This window comes from Bos indicus x Bos taurus, chromosome 19 (assembly GCF_003369695.1).
Source record: "Bos indicus x Bos taurus breed Angus x Brahman F1 hybrid chromosome 19, Bos_hybrid_MaternalHap_v2.0, whole genome shotgun sequence".
NCBI lineage: Eukaryota > Metazoa > Chordata > Mammalia > Artiodactyla > Bovidae > Bos > Bos indicus x Bos taurus.
In genome coordinates, this window is record NC_040094.1 from 4,480,001 (window position 1) to 4,486,301 (window position 6,301).

Consider the following 6,301-nt stretch of genomic DNA (forward strand, 5'->3'; position numbering starts at 1 on the left):
GTGATTTTGGAGCCCAAGAAAAGAAAGTCTGTCAGTTTCCATTGTTTCCCCACCTATTTGCCATGGAGTGATGGGACCAGATGCCATGAGCATTTATTTGACTAAGTGTGATATTCAATACATTTTCATCCCAAAGTTCTTTATATGATTTTTTTATGATTTATTCAATTTATTTATGATTTTAATATTGCAGAATAAAAAGCTTAAAATGTCATATTTCCCAGTCTTCTTGTTGTTATTCCTGACTAATATTTTTCTTATGAAGAAAATATTAAGTTTCTTTATTTTGAAGTCATAAACTAATTCTGCATGTTAGTCAAGTAGAGAATCAAACTAAAGAATCAAACTTTTGAATCTAAAGAATTAAGAAACTTTCCAATCTAAAGAATCAAACTTTACAATTTTTCCTTAATTCCTTTTGAATATGTTTCTGTTCATTTTTAATGCTGTGCAATTTCATTGAGTTGTCAGAGTCTGTATTTCAGATTGCCTGTTTTTTGGTTTATTGTGTTTTTTTTTTTTTTTTTTTCTTGAGTTCTAGGAGGATTTAAAAAATATGACTTTTAAAATTTTTTCACCATTTTGCATTTAGTAAATTTCTATTATCTCCATGTTTTATTATTATATTTTTTTGTAATTATCCTAGTAAGGGGACTAGTATTTATTTCTGATAGATTAATTTTTTGGTAAATGTGATATTAAAACAAAGAGCAAACTCATATATGTTATGTATAATTTTATTGCTCATTTGTATACATTTCTTAATTATTTTATTTTTGTAAACATTCATTGGTTTGCACCAATTATTCAATAGATTATGGTATATTTGATTCCATAGGTAGAATAATTATTGAAATTCTGTAACTCCTGAGGTACTACACTAGAGATTTCTGCTTGTTACAACTTATGACTCTTAAAGAGGATAACCTTCTGATTATTAAAGATTCCAATCAGGAGAGAACACTAATGGGTTTTTGTTCCTTTTGACTACTACTCTGAAGAGCAGTTCCACAACTGTGACATTCATATTCATATTAAAATCACAACATGAGAGAAAAACCTTAAAGTGAATAGTTATGGTGATTGGGTGAGGTCCCACTCTTTCTACTTAGCTGGGCATTTATGCGTGCAAAATTTCGAGTTCTTTTAGGGGAAGGGGTTTGGTATTTTTTTATCTATTAACTTCTAAAAATTAATTTATTTTTTATTGAAGGAAAATTTCTTTACAGAATATTGTTGCTTTCTGTCAAACCTCAATATGAATTACCCATCAGAGCAGATCAGTCACATAGTCGTGTCTGACTCTTTGTGACCCCATGAATCACAGCATGCCAGGCCTCCCTGTCCTTTACCAACTCTCGGAGTTCACTGAGACTCACATCCATTGAGTCAGTGATGCCATCCAGCCATCTCATCCTCTGTCATCCCCTTCTTCTCTTGCCCCCAATCCCTCCCAACATCAGGGTCTTTACCAATGAGTCAACTCTTTTCATGAGGTGGCCAAAGTACTGGAGTTTCAGCTTTAGCATCATTCCTTCCAAAGGAATCCCAGGGCTGATCTCCTTCAGGATGGACTGGTTGGAGCTCCTTGCAGTCCAAGGGACGAACAAGAGTCTTCTCCAACACCACGGTTCAAAAGCATCAATTTTTCGGTGCTCAGCCTTCTTCACAGTCCAACTCTCACATCCATACATGACCACAGGAAAAACCATAGCCTTGACTAGACGAAATTTCGTTGGCAAAGTACTGTCTCTGCTTTTGAATATGCTATCTAGGTTGGTCATAACTTTCCTTTCAAGGAGTAAGCGTCTTTTAATTTCATGGCTGCAGTCACCATCTGCAGTGCCTGATGAACTATGGAATGAGGTTCGTGACATTGTACAGGAGACAGGGATCAAGACCATTCCCATAGAAAAGAAATGCAAAAAAGCAAAATGGCTGTCTGGGGAGGCCTTACAAATAGCTGTGAAAATAAGAGAAGCAAAAAGCAAAGAGAAAAGGAAAGATATAAACATCTGAATGCAGAGTTCCAAAGAATAGAAAGAAGAGATAAGAAAGCCTTCTTCAGCGATCAATGCAAAGAAATAGAGGAAACCAACAGAATGGGAAAGACTAGAGATCTCTTCAAGAAAATCAGAGATACCAAAGGAACATTTCATGCAAAGATGGGCTCGATAAAGGACAGAAATGGTATTGACATAACAGAAGCAGAAGATATTAAGAAGAGATGGCAAGAATACACAGAAGAACTATACAAAAAAGAACTTCACGACCCAGATAATCACGATGGTGTGATCACTGACCTAGAGCCAGACATCCTGGAATGTGAAGTCAAGTGGGCCTTAGAAGGCATCACTATAAACAAAGCTAGTGGAGGTGATGGAATTCCAGTTGAGCTATTCCAAATCCTGAACGATGATGCCGTGAAAGTGCTGCACTCAATATGCCAGCAAATTTGGAAAACTTTGCAGTGGCCACAGGACTGGAAAAGGTCAGTTTTCATTCCAATCCCAAAGAAAGGCAAGGCCAAAGAATGCTCAAACTACCACACGATTGCACTCATCTCACACGCTAGTAAAGTAATGCTCAAAATTCTCCAAGCTAGGCTTCAGCAATATGTGAACCGTGAACTTCCTGACGTTCAAGCTGGTTTTAGAAAAGGCAGAGGAATTAGAGATCAAATGGCCAACATCCGCTGGATCATGGAAAAAGCAAGAGAGTTCCAGAAAAGCATCTATTTCTGCTTTATTGACTATGCCAAAGCCTTTGAGTGTGTGCATCACAATAAAGTGTGTAAAATTCTAAAAGAGATGGGAATACCAGACCACCTGATCTGCCTCTTGAGAAATTTGTATGCAGGTCAGGAAGCAACAGTTAGAACTGGACATGGGACAACAGACTGGTTCCAAATAGGAAAAGGAAAATGTCAAGGCTGTATATTGTCACCCTGCTTATTTAATTGATATATCAAGTACATCATGAGAAACGCTGGACTGGAAGAAACACAAACTGGAATCAAGATTGCCGGGTGAAATATCAATCACCCCAGATATGCAGATGACACCACCCTTATGGCAGAAAGTGAAGAGGAACAAAAAAGCCTCTTGATGAAAGTGAAAGTGGAGAGTGAAAAAGTTGGCTTAAAGCTCAACATTCAGAAGACGAAGATCATGGCATCCGGTCCCATCACTTCATGGGAAATAGATGGGGAAACAGTGGAAACCGCCATAGGTATACATATATCCCCTCCCTTTGGAACCTCACTCCTATATCCCTCCCATCCCACCTTCTAGGTTCATACAGAGACCCTGTTTGAGTTTCCTGAGCCATACAGCAAATTCCTGTTGGCTATCTATTTTACATATGATAGTTTAAGCTTTCATGTTACTCTTTCCATACATCTCACCCTCTCCTTCTCCCCATGTCCATAAGTCTATTTTCTATGTCTGTTTCTCCATTGTGTCCTGTAAATAATTTTATCCATATCATTTTTATAGATTCCATATATATGCATTACAATACAGTACTTTTCTTTCTCTTTCTGGCTGACTTCACTCTGTGAAATAGGTTCTAGATTCATCCACCTTATTAGAACTGACTGAAATGCATTCCTTTTTATAAGTGAGTGATACTTCATTGTGTATGTATAACACAACTTCTTTATCCATTTATCTCTCAGTGGACATATAAGTTATTTCCATGTTCTAGCTATTGTAAATAGTGCTACAATGAACAGTGGGATACATGTGTCTTTTTCAATTTTGGTTTCTTCAGGGCATATGCCTAGGATTGCTGGGTCATATAGTGGTTTTATTCCTAGTTTTAAGGACTCTGCATACCATCTTCCATAGTGGCTATATCAATTTATGTTCCCACCAACAGTGCAAGAGTGTTCCCTTTTCTCCACACCCTCTCCAGCATTTATTGTTTGTAGACATTTTGGTGATGGCCACTCTAATCAGTGTGAGATGATATTTCATTTTAGTTTTGATTTGCATTTCTCTAATAATGAAACTAAGCCATGCCCGCGGGGCAACCCAAGAAGGGCGGGTCATGGTGGAGAGATCTGACAGAATGTGGTCCACTGGAGAAGGAAATGGCAAACCACTTCAGTATTCTTGCCTTGAGAACCCCATGAACAGTATGAAAAGGCAAAATGATAGGATACTGAAAGAGAAACTTCCCAGGTCAGTAGGTGCCCAATATGCTACTGGAGATCAGTGGAGAAATAACTCCAGAAAGAATGAAGGGATGGAGCCAAAGCAAAAACTTACCCAGCTGTGGATGTGACTGCTGATAGAAACAAGGTCCGATGCTGTAAAGAGCAATATTGCATAGGAACCTGGAATGTCAGGTCCATGAATCAAGGCAAACTGGAAGTGGTCAAACAAGAGATGGCAAGAGTGAATGTCGATATTCTAGGAATCAGTGAACTGAAATGGACTGGAATGGGTGAATTTAACTCAGATGACCATTACATCTACTACTGCGGGCAGGAATCCCTCAGAAGAAATCGAGTGGCCATCATGGTCAACAAGAGTCTTAAATGCAGTACTTGGATGCAATCTCAAAAATGACAGAATGATCTCTGTTCGTTTCCAAGGCAAACCATTCAATATCACAGTAATCCAACTCTAGGCCCCAACCAGTAATGCTGAAGAAGCTGAAGTTGAACGGTTCTATGAAGACCTACAAGATATTTTAGAACTAACACCCAAAAGGGATGTCCTTTTCATTATAGGGGACTGGAATGCAAAAGTAGGAAGTCAAGGAACACCTGGAGTAACAGGCAAATTTGGCCTTGGAATACGGAATGAAGCAGGGTAAAGACTGATAGGGTTTTGCCAAGAAAATGCACTGATCATAACAAACACCCTCTTCCAACAACACAAGAGAAGACTCTATACGTGGACATCACCAGATGGTCAACACCAAAATCAGATTGATTATATTCTTTGCAGCCAAAGATGGAGAAGCTGTATACAGTCAGCAAAAACAAGACCAGGAGCTGACTGTGGCTCAGACCATGAACTCCTTATTGCCAAATTCAGACTTAAATTTAAGAAAGTAGGGAAAACTACTAGACCATTCAGGTATGACCTAAATCAAATCCCTTATGATTATACAGTGGAAGTGAGAAATAGATTTAAGGGCCTAGATCTGATAGATAGAGTGCCTGATGATCTATGGAATGAGGTTTGTGACATTGTACAGGAGACAGGGATCAAGACCATTCCCATAGAAAAGAAATGCAAAAAAGCAAAATGGCTGTCTGGGGAGGCCTTACAAATAGCTGTGAAAAGAAGAGAAGTGAAAAGCAAAGGAGAAAAGGAAAGACATAAACATCTGAATGCAGAGTTCCAAAGAATAGAAAGAAGAGATAAGAAAGCCTTCTTCAGTGATCAATGCAAAGAAATAGAGGAAACCAACAGAATGGGAAAGACTAGAGATCTCTTCAAGAAAATCAGAGATACCAAAGGAACATTCCATGCAAAGATGGGCTCGATAAAGGACAGAAATGGTATGGATCTAACAGAAGCAGAAGATATTAAGAAGAGATGGCAAGAATACACAGAAGAACTATACAAAGAAGAACTTCATGACCCAGATAATCACGATGGTGTGATCACTGACCTAGAGCCAGACATCCTGGAATGTGAAGTCAAGTGGGCCTTAGAAAGCATCACTACAAACAAAGCTAGTGGAGGTGATGGAATTCCAGTTGAGCTATTCCAAATCCTGAACGATGATGCTGTGAAAGTGCTGCACTCAATATGCCAGCAAATTTGGAAAACTTTGCAGTGGCCACAGGACTGGAAAAGGTCAGTTTTCATTCCAATCCCAAAGAAAGGCAAGGCCAAAGAATGCTCAAACTACCACACGATTGCACTCATCTCACACGCTAGTACAGTAATGCTCAAAATTCTCCAAGCCAGGCTTCAGCAATGTGAACCGTAAACTTCCTGATGTTCAAGCTGGTTTTAGAAAAGGCAGAGGAACCAGAGATCAAATGGCCAACATCCGCTGGATCATGGAAAAAGCAAGAGAGTTCCAGAAAAGCATCTATTTCTGCTTTATGACTATGCCAAAGCCTTTGAGTGTGTGCATCACAATAAAGTGTGGAAAATTCTGAAAGAGATGGGAATACCAGACCACCTGATCTGCCTCTTGAGAAATTTGTATGCATGTCAGGAAGCAACATTTAGAACTTGACATGGACCAACAGAATGGTTCCAAATAAGAAAAGGAGTTCGTCAAGGCTGTATATTGTCACCCTGTTTATTTAACTTATATGCAGAGT